Genomic DNA, 14,545 nt, shown 5'->3' with positions numbered 1-14,545 from the left:
TGACTCAGCTAAAAACCATCAGACCTCCAGTTCTAACAAGTCCTGGGCTGAGGAGGCTGAGGAGGCTGTCTCCGGCCCGGCCTCACCTGTCAGAGAGAATTAAACTAACGCTTGCACTTTAAAAACTTCACTAACTCATCAGTCTGCTGGTTTGCAGCATGACGCTTCGCTCCGCCTGTTCTGGCGTCGATTTTGATTTGTCTGATGCATGCGTCAGATTCAATGCATATCTCACCAGACGTGTCAATAGATTTGCTAATCATCTGCAGATTGATTTGATAATCATAAAATACACATAATGATAACTGAATAATGAACAGCTGAAATGCTAATTCATTTGTTTAAGGATGATTTAAATGTAAAACCAAAGCGTGGTATATATACTTATATACTGCTATGAAAAAGCAATAAAAATGATTGAAAAAATGCTAGTGGTTTGGGGATTTAGTTACCCTTTAGTTTCGAAATGTCTGCGTGAAATCCCTCATGAACTTGACGATTTGACAGTGAGACAGCCCCTGCAGATTTCCCGGGAATTTGCCTCCAAGTCCATGAGTCCCTGAATGTGGAGATTGGGATTTGGCCATGCACTGACTGCAAAGTACATCTGTTTTTTAACCGAGTTGAGGAGTTTGGGGCGAACTGTTCCTTGCTGAAAGACACCTACACAGTAATTGCTGAAGTAGGCGAGCTTATTCCGCATTCACTTTCCATCCACACATTTTTCCAAACCGGTCAGAGGATTTGAGCTGGCGACTCTCCAGTCACAAGTCAACCACAGTTGATTCTTGCGCTGATAGTGTGTTGTCAATTTCCCAAAATAAAAGCTGTGCCCAGTCATTTCTGTCTGTCGGGTGGCCACGGTGCAGATACCGCGGCGAGCGTGAAGCACGACCTCTGTCACGGCTGATCCAGTCATGCACTCTCTCCACGCAGCGACAGTCTACATCCACACACGCTGTTTTGATTCACGCCGAGACAAAAGTCTGCAGACAGAAAAGAAGCTCGCATATTTTCCATCTCGACTGAGAGCTGTCTGGATGAAGGAGGTCGCTGTGGTTTGGTCTGGACCCGCTTCACGTGCGAGTGTGCGTGTGTTTTCAACGTGTGAAAGAGCCAGCACAGAAAAACAGTAGCTGTTCCAGGCGGACACCAAGCCATAACATTAACACACACACACACACACACACACAGGTCAGCGCCTGTACTCTTCTCTCTCAGTATGAGCGATGGAAAACAGACGGGCTTACGGGCCAGCGGACACCCACACGTGCACACGCTCTCAACTCACTGAGTCAACAGAAACTACAAACGGGCCGACCGACAAACCCCAAACACACTCTCACTTTGTCTCGCCCTCTCACACACACACTTTATAATAGCAACATCTCCTTCAAACATCGGTGACACACACATGAAAGGCTGTGTGGCACAGCTCGGGTATAAGTCTGGGACTTGTTTTACTGCTTTGTACAACAATGAAAAGCTAACAAGCTAACAGAAACAAAGATAGATTACTGTATCTATCTTTGTTTTCCCTACTTTTTTACTACTACTATGTGTTTTTACTAGAGTTGGGTCAATTTCCATTTTTTTCAGTCCAGTGTACAAGCTTAAACTAGTTTGATTTATGCACAAACAGCATTTGACATTATGTCATGTTCACGCAATTTTAAAAGTAGCCTAAGTCACAGCGCTAAATCCAGCTCAAACTGCATTAGTAAGCAATGTGACAGCGTGAATAATATAACATCATGTTTGTAAAGCTCTGATAGAGCAACTAGTGTCATACAGGTGATTTAATTTACTGCAGAGCCGAGGCGCCTGGTGTCGGCAACACGGCAGAGATCGAGTTTTAGCAGAAGGGGGAAAGCAGCGCACGTTTGTTTACTTTTTGGGGTGATGAGAGGAGATAAAAGAAGTATTCTCTTACAAAAAGACTAAAACTGCACCAGTATGACAACATTTTGGATTTGGAGCCGACAAAAAAGCTGTCCTTACTGACTGCAAGCGCTGTTGTCAGATTAACTTTCATCAGACGCTGTTTTTCTGTATATATCTGATGCTGGCTTTGAAAGCGCCGCAGTAGATGAGGACCAGTGGATTTATGAAGATCAAATAATGAATTATTTATATGAAACCTCCTTATTTGACTACAAAAACCGAAACACAACGTCAGCTGGCTGGAACAAGCTGAATGTTTCTTCTAAGGTACATGGCCGTCCCTAAGAACGAGCTAGGCTAAAGTTACTTGCTGTTGGCTATCTTGTTTGTCATTACCAGTAAATATTACACAACTAAAATGCATGTTTTCTGATTTATAAAGTCATCTTAAAAATTTAGGAAAATAGCAAAATGGCTACTCACCCATCTTTTACGTGTTTACATCACCAGTCTGATCTTGAGCACACAGCTGATAGCTATTTGTTTTGTTTACATAAACAAACAGAGGTGCATATTTAATGGAGACAGTGTGGTTTTATGCGATTATATGTGATAGTCAGACTCTTGCTTTCTGTTAGGACACGGTGTCATTATGTCACACTGTGGAGCAGCTGCTGAGTCATGTGGGACACCTGGCAAAATTCAAGAAACCGGTCTGGTGTTTGGTTTAATATCAAACCGGTTTGAAAATCTTCACACCAGCCCAACCCTAGTTATTATTACTCTGTTTAATATTGTGTGTTACTTTACTTGTGAGTCATTTTAAAGACACATTTTAATTGCCTTCTGATGGATAGAGTTGTTATTTTTTTTATCTGAATGTTTTGTGAAGGATTTGAATGCTTCTTCCATCATTTCTAAGGCAGAATGTAAAGTCAAAACAGCCTCCGTTCAACACAGTCAAAACGACAGTCCTGATTCCCAGCTGCACAGCCTGCCCCCGAATCTCCACGAGGGTCGAGGGACACAGACACGGAGACAAAGAGAGAGAGAGAGAGGGAGGGAAGTGGCTTGGCGAGAGTAATGCAGCTGAAGAAAAACACGAAAGGAAAAAATAAAAGAATAAAAAAAAAAATACTCACACACCGAGAAGAAGAAATGAGATTAAATTTTCCAAGAACGAAGGCTGCGCAGTAACGCAGCAACAGCAGCCAGAATGACTCGACATCTGTGTGGAATTAAAGAGATTCAGAGACGCAGACAGTGCTGCTGCTGTTGGTGCAAAACTGGATATGAACTTTCCCTTCGAACTGGAGATGATGAAGGGAGTCCAAGGCTTCCTGCCACAACAGATCCACACAAATATTCCCCTCCATACAAACAAAACAAAAGCTAAATCCCTGATGCTGTTATATTTGGAAGCTATGTTAACTCAATGCAGAACTACTCAGCTGTTTAAACATATTTTTTCTAAATTGGATTACTTTTAAAAACCGAACTCTGTATCTGAATATAATTAAATGACATGGATCAGGGGAAAAAATCTTGATCAGCACATCCCAATCACTGAATGCGCTCAGACTGAGTATCAATTTGCAATGCATTTTTGGTAGCAACCAAAAATGTGTCCTGTGTTTTGAGCAGCAATACTCAACTCACGGGCCTGTCTTAAGGATTGACTTAAGGATTGTCTTAAAATACTGGAAATGTTCTGAAATCCTATGAATATCCTAAAATCCTATTAATCTCCTGAAATCCAAGAAATGTCCTAAAGTTCTTGAAATGTCCTAAAATCCTAGAAAGGTCCTAAAGTTTTTGAAATGTCCTAAAATCCTAGAAATGTCCTAAACTCATAGAAATGTTCTGAAATCCTGGAAAAGTCTTACAAGCCTAAAAATGTCCTAAACATGCATGGGGCTGCTGTGACTGGCCCCTGGTCTGCTGTCATTTTGAGTATTTGGTCAGATTTTTAATCTTGTTCACAGTTTCTTTGATTAAATTGGTCAATGCTGGATTTAAATCAAAACCTTACTAGTTTACTTCTTTTACAGCAGCAGCAACATTTAACATTTAAGACGTAGGGATGCAGCGATTTATTGACTGAACACTGATATCAGCTGATATTCGGCTGATAAAAACCCAGACGTTCGCTGACAGCCACCCCTCCGTCGTCAGCTCCCGCCACACACACATCCTAATTCTGTGGGAAACATGACGAGTTTGTGACGTAGAATTCCTCGTCCTTTGACCACATCATTGGGACTATGAGAGGAATGTCCTTCAGACCGGCTTCGGTTTTCTAAATGGCCTCCTGACCTCTGAACTCTGAAGGGTTTGTCAGGGTTTCCCCGGTGCACGTGGAAATCCTATCAGCAGCGAAATCCAGCTTTTCTTTAAAATATCTGCACATGTTAAAATACTAAACAAACCACCAGGACTTTAAACTGATCGGCTGTTTGTCCCGAATCCACTGTGTTTACTTTACAGAGCAGTTAACTAAAGGGAGACAGAGGAAACTGGAGTACGGTTACCTCATCTGGATACTGCATTAATACAATGTGTTCGTGTGTTAGGGAGTCTCACGCACACACACACTCTCACACACACACACACACACACACACACACACACACACACACACACACACACACAGGCTGAGTCACTGCATTCAGCTGCCAGTCGCCTGTTTCAACAACAAACAGCAGAAAATGTTATCAGCGTGCGCACACACAAACACACACAGCTCAGCATTAATATGACAAATAACAGGATATAAGATACAGATGCAGCTTTTAAAGCCCGAAAACAGAAATCACAGGCAGGCTGAATGTTTAAAATACTGAGTGACCTCAAAATGTCCTCAAATGTCTTTAAACAACAATAATCACACCTGCTTTTTCACCTTATTGTTCTCTGATGACTTTCAAACTGCATTAAAGTGCAATCACATCTATCTATCTATCTACCTACCTATATATCCACATCTACATATATCTTCATCTGTCTATCTATATCATTATATATCTACATCTATATAAATCTTCATATATCTGTCTATCATCTATCTATCCATCTATCTATGTATCTACATCTATATATATTTATCTATCTATCTACACCTATATATTTCTTTATATATCCATCTACATTTTTATGTCTATTTATACATCTATCTACATCTATATATCTATGCCCATCTGTCTATCAATCTATCTATCCATATAAAAGACATTATTATAGTCTTAGATTTTCATAATATAGTATTCAGTTTTCCTGCTGGATTTTGACTTTATTAAAAAAATCAAACATTGAGGATTTAGTTGAGCTTCAATACAAGCTCTCCTTTAAACATTAATCCACTATTTAATCTCAACCTGAGTGAAACTAGGCCGTTTTATCACTTTACATGTGAATATGACTATTAATCTACCTTGGCTGGTCAGCTGGGTCATCATTTTGGTTATGTGTGCCGCCCTGAGGCCAGAGGCTCCGAAACTGCCACCAAAAACCAAACGTTCAGCAACGCAAAGCTCTGGAGCCATCGAGTTATCTTAAACCCTTTCTTTATCTATGCAGACATCTTTTAAAACATATTTTCCCCCTTTGTTTTAAAAAATAATTCCGTTCGTTTTGCAAAAATATCTCTGTCCACACAAACGCAAAAACGATTTCAAAAGCTTGCAGGTGTGCAATATTCACACAAAGTGCAGAGAAATAAAAGAATTCTGTGCACAGAAAAAAAAGGGCTTTTAGGGGGTGCGATGTCAATATGATTACCAAAAAATATTTTTACTGCTTTAAAATTAGCATGCCTTACGCTGGAAAGGTAGGCAAGATTCCTCTATAGATGCAAAAAGCAAAAATAAGAAAACATTGGGGAATCAAGTACTGACAAAATAAAAACGAACCCTTTATATATGCGTATATAGGGGCGAAATAAGAACATTTGTTCTTCTATCTCTCTTGCATGAGGCCCAGAAATAACTGCAATAAATGACATTTTAATATCACTTTCTGCCACTGACACAATGATGATGTGAAAACATAAAAATGCAGGTACATCTCAAACAAACTCACCAAGACAGACAACAGATATTCAAGTAATGACAGACAATAAGAAAAGAATAAAGAATAGATGAGGACGGAGGAAGAATGAAGTAAATCACAGCAAAACTAAAATCATTAACTCAAGACGATTAATAAGTAGCATTTAGGCTAGCCACCTAGCGTGATTTTCAACATGGAGGATGTTGCAAACCGCCATAGCAACCAGCCGTCAGTCAGCCATGATGGCGTATGTTTTATCTGCAAACCCTAATCGTATTGAATTAAGCAGTTAAGTGTCGAGCAGACAAACTGGAATGGAGAACACACCCTACACACAGACACACACACACACACAAAGACACAGACACAGACACACACACACAGACACAGACACAGACACACACACACACACACACACACACACACACCCTCCAGTTTCCTGCTCCATTCCTGATTTAATGTGCAAAGTCTCTGCAGGTTCAGCACTGACACAGCAGAACAGACTGCGATACAGATACTACACAGGAGTGCTGCATTACACTACAGTACTACAGTACTACAGGTTAGAGTACGGCTGGGCGATATGGAAAAAAGCATTTTCACAATAATTATTTTTAATATCAGTCGATGTTGATATCGATACATATCACAACATACATCAAATCACTATTTCACACAATAATGATTATTTCGATACCGAAAAACCGATAATTTCCAGCTTCTCGTGGCCGATAAGATACCAATAACTGAAGAATGAGAGCAGAGCAGACATTCGGAGACACTGGCGGAGACAACGGCGGAGAATGAGAGTGGAGAGGACACAGAGACACCCAGCAATCTAAAAGAGACTAAATAATAAAAGGAGGCCTGGAGTATCCCTCTGTACACTGTAAAATCAGACAAGTCGATTTTACTTTGAAAAATCAATCAATCAAAACTGGTTGCCTTAGAAAAAGTAAGTATATATGACAATTAATCTTATTTCATGTTTACTTTGGAAGTTATTGATGAGTTGTTGAGTTTATTTAAAATGTAGTTATATTTACTTGGTTGTGTAAAGTTGTTGTAACTCAAAAATGCCAAGTTTAATTAAATTTAATCAAATAAATCTTCCGCAGTTTTAGAAACTTCAGTAAACCAAGTTTACTGAGATATATATCTGTATTCTGCTGGTTGCAAACCAGCCAATCATATTTGAATTTTCTTCAACGTGTTAACAAATCAGAACTCACAGACCTCCAACACTGTAAAATGTAAATATTTGATCTCACTTAAAAAAGTTAGTGTCCAGGCTGATTTAAAATGTTGACAAGTTGTATCGTTACCAGTTTACCTCAACGTGTCTTCTCAAATTCAGTCAGCTTAAATTTAAAGGCATCCTGGTTACTAACTTTTCATAGTTAAAATACTTTATACTTTATTTCTATAACTTCATCGTTAGTGAAATCCTCTTTGTGATGATCAAGTTAAGTCAGACTAACTTTGTTTACTGACGTTTCTAACACTTAAAAAGATCAAGTTAATTTCAGTTGTCATTTTTAAGTTGCAACAACTTCCAGAAATTAAGTAAATGCAGCTACATTTTGAGTAAACTTAATAATTTGATACAAAGTTAAGATAACTTTACATCTATAGTTAGATTTACTTTCCTTTTTTTCAAGGTAATCCAAGATTAATTTAAGTAAGATCAACTTGTCCGACTTTACAGTGTAGCAGCTCTGCAGCTCTGCTCTGCTGCTCCTTCACACCCTCCCTGTCTCCCTGTCTCCCTGTCTCTCTGTCTGTCTCTCTCCTGGGACCAGGAGGAATTTCCTGAGAGAAGCAGGGATGACTTTTCCATACACTTGGCGAAAGAGAGAGAGACACAGAAAGACAGACAGAGACAGGAAGGAGAAAACAACAACATCAGATGGTGACCTGGTTTGACCCCTCGTAGCCACCAGCGAGAATATTGAGAGAAACTGCAGCAGAGCAGCTGATGCAGATGTAACCAGCATCGAGTCTGATGTTTACACGACGACGGCGGAGCTGCCAGAGGAAGCGCACATCAGCCACACGCAGGCCTCCCGGTGCCGTCAAATGCAGATGTACAATTCCCAAAACACTCGTGTGTTCAAGTGTTGCTGAGCAAGACACTGAAGTACGGATGCCTGATATTTGATTTTCTGAAAATATTCTATATGCCAATACTTTTTAGAAATTATTTTGGCCAATTAATGCTGATATATGCACTATGATTTGACCGATATTGGTTTTTCAGGGCTGATACTGATATCGATTATTAGAGTTTAATGAGACCGATAACTGATATTTGGAAACGATATGCATTTGAAAATAAAAATGAAACTCTTTCAGTTAATATTTAGAATATCGCAAACTCCAACACAAAACTTTATTTAAATGCATTTAGCAAATGTTTAATCAAAACAGAGGAGTTCGACCTCATATACAGCAAGTTCCCAGCAACTTTTTTTAATATAAAGTCGAATAAAAATTAAATAAAAAATGAATAAATAAAAATGAGGTTTTACAAAATAAAAGTTGACAGCTGACACTGTCTTTGCTCTTTTCAATTAATTAACTTTATCGGTGATCATTAAAATATATTGCCCATACATATAACCAGAAAAATGCCAAAAATAGGCCCAAATAATTGGCCAGGACGATAATCTGTCAATCCCATGTTAGATATTTGATTTTCTGCCGATATCCGATATGCCCATATTTTTTCAACACATTTTGGCCAGTTCATGCTAATTATTCAATTTTTTTTTCCACCGGACTTTAGAGAATAAAGCCTGACAGATATATCTGTCAGCAGATTTTATCGACCCGTATTAGCCCATCATTGATATAATGGTATCGGCTTATAAATTGAGTCGTATAGAACGATAAAATTTTCAAATAAAATAAAAGTTTACTGTTTCTGTGCACTGATTTCAGCTTGGACAGTAAAGTTTATTATAAGAGTATAAAATAATCTGCCTCCATTACACTATCTTTGTAACAAGTAGTTGATATCCATGTTTGAGGTTATGCATTTCATAATTACATATATCAATATTGGAATTTTCTACTCCCCAGTATCGGTATCGGCCCAAAAATCCAGTATCTTGCCCTGTGGGTGGAGCTATAAGAAAACTCAAGATTAGAAATCATCCTCTCTGAAACTGGACTGCACTCAATGATCACATGAAAATCTCTTTTATTGTTATGATATTTCCAGTGTAAAAGATGATTTTTTTTAGCAAATTCCATATCTACTCATATCAGGTATTCATGCAGTGTGCTCCTGCTGCAAGCATGACAAAAATGTATGCTGTGAAATTATTTGTGCGAATAAACGCCACATTTTTACTGTGAAGTTGAAACTGGAGGAGCTGCTCACAGCTGCAAAACATTCAAACAAAATGTAGCTGTTCATAAAACAGCTGCAGTAAAAACTTAGAAAACAAACTTGTAAAAACATTGTTTTTGTTTGCAAAGTTTAAAAGTCTGTCACACTCCAGCGTCGCAGTCTGACTGATGTCAGTTAACTCGAGCCTGGTATCATTTCCTGTTTGTGCAAAACACTTGAGACAAAACACTTAACTGAGTACTGAACTTGGACACTAAACTTGGGCGGTATTGCAGTATTATGCTATACCAAAGTATTTAGAAATTCTGAGGTATGTTTCTTAATAATGCCACAATCACAGGTGCAGTTTAAAGGTATAAACGTCTTCTAAAAGCAGCACGAGCAAAGTGATCCACCAACAAACCGTGAGGGGAGCTGAATCAGGAGCTCAGGACTCTGCAGGTCTCAGATGTGAAGCTGACAGTCAGAGCAGCATTTAGCTGAAGTAGGCCAGTGGGGATTTTTATACTCCAGTTAACCCTCAACACCACCGGGGAGATGTTGAAACGTGCCCCACTTTGCAGCACGCGAGTGTGTTAAAGAGGACGGACGTCTCAAGTGTGTGTGAGCGATCAGCGGTGACGGTTTGGTTACAGACAGAATCCCCCAACGTCCGGTTTTACAGAACATTTGAAGGAAAATCTTACTTTGGTTTGAAATCACAGTTGAATTTGTTGTGTTGTTCAGTAAAATCATCAATTATTTCATGTTTTAATTGGGCTGTGTATTAACATCAGAGCAAGAGTGTAACAAATTAGAAATCTTTGCAACAGAAAAGACATTTAACTAAGGATCTACAGATTATCAGCCTGCCTGATCATTGGGGCTGATATTCGGCATCTTGCAGACTATCTGTATCAGCATTTTATTTCAATGATCGCCGATAAAATTAATTAATCAAAAAGTGCAAACAAAGTGTCGGCATGGGAGGAACTTTTACTTTGTTATATTATTTAATTTATTCACTTCAGTTGCTGTATATGACGTTGAAAGTTTCAATTTTGATGAAATATTTGCTAAAGGCATTTAAACAAAGTTTAGTGTTGGAGTTTGTTATATTCCAATATTGTCAGAAAGATTTTCATTTTAATTGTAAATGCAAATCAGTTCCAAATATTGATCATCTGTCTCATTAACTACTAATAATCCGTATCAGCTCTGCAAAACGATATCAGCCGCCCCCCAGTTTGAACAAAGGAAATGTTTTGTTTTGTTTGAGATCACACTTGAATTCACTGCGTGGTTCGTTGTAATCATCAGTTATTATCTCATGTGTGAACATCAATGAGTGACTGGAACGAATTAGAAGTCTTGGCGACAGTAAAGGGCATTTAACCGTGTGTTTTCTGTTTCCCTTTTTAAAGGTGACTGTGAGGTCAAACTTTTCCCAGTTTGCTTTGGCTGAAGAGCAGGGAAACGTGCTCACTGCACACTTCTGATGGAAAGGGCAAAAATTTCTCACCAACAACTCTGAAATGAATATATTTCCATCAGGAAGGGTTAGTTCTGGGTATGAAATCTTAACACTTCTTTGGCACTGACTGGGGTCTGGAATTTACTTTTTTTTACCACCTGCCTGTCGAAGGAAAGTATTTTACTTCTACAAATATGTATTTTACTGGGTTAGGACTTCAGGACTTCACCGCTGGTGAAACCCAGCGTTCGGATAACACTGGGGTTTTCGGCGCTGCCCCGTCTTTCAAAGGGTTACGTGCACATGACATGTATGTGCAAACATAAATGGACACGGAAACGTTCGTGTTGAGGAGCTGCAGCTGTTATTCATGGACAATCTAAAACCTTCACAGTACATTTACTGCCATAGGTGCACTACTACTGCGTCACAACGAGTTTTTAAGTATATTTATTTATACATTTTGTTGCTGTTTATTGAGAAGGATTTTGTGATCTCTGAGTGCCAATCAAATGGCGGTTCTACGGTCAATAGGTTTGCATCTTTTTCTCCATCTGCAGCAGCGGCAGATGACCTGATGATTTTGCACGCCACCAATAACTGACTCACATCTTTCAGACCTGATATGACCTAAATGTGTCCATGGAGCTGCAAACTGAAAACAGTCAAAGCATCAAATCTTTGGTTACTTAACGTATTCATGTTTGCTCTGGTTCTTAAAGCCGTAAAGCTCCTACTAAAATTAAAACGTTATTTTGCTGCAAAATGTTTCTATTTCTCAAACTAAGGTGTCGTTATTGTTAAAGCACCAGTCAACAGTAGTTACCCAGAGAAATGTGAACCATCCCTTTAACCCCCACAACAATCTGACATGCTAACTTTAACGACAGCATGTTTAACTTTACATCAAAAAGCATCAATTTAAGACTTTTATTGAAATATAAAAACTCCTGACGTGATCGAATAAACAACAATGTTCACTGTGAAAGTCTGATCACAATATTTCTACCACCAACCCTGCTGGAAATCCTAACTTTGGCTCGAGACAAATGAACCAGGCTGCTGAAAGACACGACAGACAGGTTTACTGTGGGGGACAGCAGGGACATTTGCTTTTCCTGGGGGCCACTTTTGTAAAATAACAGAAGGCCAGGGGCCAGTTGCAGCAGCCCCATACATATTTTTTTTAAGGTTTTAGGACATTTCTATGATTTTAGGTCATTTCTAGGATTTAAGAACATCTCGAGGACTTTAGGTTGTTTCTGGGATTTTAGGGTGTTTCTAAGATTTTTTTACAACAGTTTGGGATTTGGGGTCATTTATAGGTCATTTCTAAGATTTCAGAACATTTTCTGGACTTCAGGTTGTTTCTGGGATTTTAAGATAATTCTGGAATCTTAGAACATTTCTAGCATATTGGGACGTTTCTAGGATTTTATGTTTCCAGGACTTTAGGCCAATTCAGGGGTATTCAGGTGTTTCTCAGATTTTAGAACATTTCTAAGGTTTTAGGATGTTTCTAGAATCTTAGGTTGTTTCTATGATTTTTAGACATTTCTGGAAATCAGGATATTTCTAGGGTTTTAAGATGTGTCTTGATGATTTTAAGGTTTTTCTAGGTTTTCAAGAGATTTCAGGACTTTAGGTTGTCTCTAGGATTTTAAGACATCTCTAAGATTTTAGGGAGTACCTTAGATTTTAGGACATTTTTAGGATTTTAGGACATATCTAGGATTTCTAGTCATTTTTAGGACTTTTAGACATATTTAGGATTTTAAGACATTTCTATGATTTTAGGACCTTGGGGGTTTAGCTAGGACCTTTGTTGGGGTTTGCAGGGGACCCTCAACTGGCACTTTTTTGATGAACAAGCTCTTTTTTAAGGCTGTTTATGCACTCTGGCACCTTCTGTATACTAAAATTACAAAAACAGGTCCTCTGAGAATCATTTTATTTTTATTGTCAATTAGAAAATGGTTGAGGGGCCACACTGCACCCTAATCCAGGGCCAAATTTGGCCAGTGGGCCATAAACTGAGTATCAAATAAACACTAATGTTCAATGTGGCAGAATGATCACAAAATTTGTGTTGTAAATCCTAATTGTGACACGAGGTAGACCAACCATGCAGCAGGAGGACAGGACAGGCAGGTTTACTGTATGAGGTCAGACAGTGAGACAGTAGCAGGAGGACAGTGTGGTGAGACAGGTGGACCCACAGACAGACACAGACAGACAGACAGATGGCAGGCCTGCATGTCTGATGATGCTGAATTTTAAATGACTTTTAAATGGGACTTGAGGCAAACCCTGAGCAGGCTGCTCATCAAAGAAAATACAAGCAAAAAGCACCAAACACAAAGATGCAGTCATATTTACAGATCCATATGATGCATCTGAATAGATTTTGAAGTGTGGCAGCTGCGGGGGAACACGCCCATGGCTGTGTAATGCTATATGAATGCCACGCCTTGCTTGTGTCAGCTCAGGCCGGCCTCCGAGCTGCAGCACTCAGCGCTAATAATCCGGCTGGAGAGGCGCTGTCAGCCGGCTGCTGCTCCCCGGCGAACCTGCGCATCCAGGCCGGGAGTGTGTGTGCTCTGCAGGCCCTGCGGCGTTTCACACAGCGCCGAAAAACACACACATGCACAACGAATAACGGCGCTGAACGGCACAAATCAGCCCCGAGTGTGCATATGCACACACGGCTTTAATGCATTTCACCGGCTGGTGTGACTGAAAGCCCCTTTTTCTGGTTTTCTCTGTCAGCCCCTCCACCATCTCCACCTCCACCCCTTCTCCTTTCTCTGCACACACATGCAGCCGCTAACGGGATTAATTGGCTTTTATTCCAGCGGATGTTAATTAAAGGATCCGCTCTCCCTTCAGTCATACAGCAAACGTCCAAAATGCTGCGTTTTTAACCGGAGATGAATTTTATTCTAAAGAGAAATAGTGATAAAAAAGGAGAACGCAGGGTGAGTGTGGTGGGATAGAGATGCGTTTAGGTGAAGGGGAATTGGGCTACTTACTGTGCGGATCCAGGGAGATTTCTGGCAGAAAAACCGCAGCAGCAGCCGGGGAGACAGAGCAGAAATGACCGGTGGAGGAGGCAGGAGAGCCCGCGGTGAGACGGCCGAAGCTTCGTCGGGATTTCGGCCGGTTTAGTCCCGGGTTTCGCCGACTCCCCTTTCCCAGATATCCCAGATTTCCCTGATTTCCCTGCTGCCACACTGAATCCCAACACCGCTGCCACCGGAGTCAGAGCACAGGCAGGCGAAGGGACCGGCTTCCGGGACGGACTTTCACAATAAGACTCCCTTACTGCTGAAACCTATAAACCAGTGGTTCTCAACTTGTGAATTGTTTTCTGTACTTTTAAGGTGCCAGAAAACAGCATCAACGTAGAGCTTGTTTATTAAAAAAAGCATCAGTTAACGACCCCCCCCCCCCCCCCCAACAGAGGTTAGGCTACTCAAGTCCTAAAATCCTAGACTTGTCCTTAAATATTCCAAAAGTCCACAAATCCTAGAAATGTCCAAAGTCCAAATCCTAGAAACATCCTAAACTCATAGATATGTCCTAAAACCCTAACATTATCATAAAACCCTAGAAATGTCCTTAAATCCTAGACATTACATAAAATCCTAAAAACATCCCACGAGAAACATCCTAAACTCCTAAAAGCATGTGTGGGGCTGCTGTGATGGACCCCTGGCCTCCTGTCATTTTTCAAAAGTGGCCATTATTGGCCAAAATTGCTGATATTATTTTGCATCCCTACTGCAAAGTATAAAAGATTA

The 14,545-nt window shown here is 39.9% G+C and overlaps 1 protein-coding gene across 4 annotated transcripts in view; it reads right to left on the bottom strand.

Moving 5' to 3' along the window:
• The window catches only part of LOC121949609 (ras-associated and pleckstrin homology domains-containing protein 1-like), a 97,275-nt gene extending 83,316 nt beyond the window's left edge, over window positions 1-13,959 (bottom strand). For all 4 annotated transcript variants that reach the window (XM_042495348.1, XM_042495350.1, XM_042495349.1 and 1 more), the window contains exon 1: window positions 13,775-13,959. The gene's annotated coding sequence lies outside the window, so the exon portion shown is untranslated. The remainder of the gene's footprint in view (window positions 1-13,774) is intronic.
• Between the last annotated feature and the right edge of the window lie 586 nt (window positions 13,960-14,545).

The sequence above is a fragment of the Plectropomus leopardus genome, chromosome 10, assembly GCF_008729295.1.
Source record: "Plectropomus leopardus isolate mb chromosome 10, YSFRI_Pleo_2.0, whole genome shotgun sequence".
NCBI classification, from domain to species: Eukaryota; Metazoa; Chordata; class Actinopteri; order Perciformes; family Serranidae; genus Plectropomus; species Plectropomus leopardus.
Note: the sequence above shows the minus strand (reverse complement) of the source record. Positions and strands in the feature narration are given on the sequence as shown.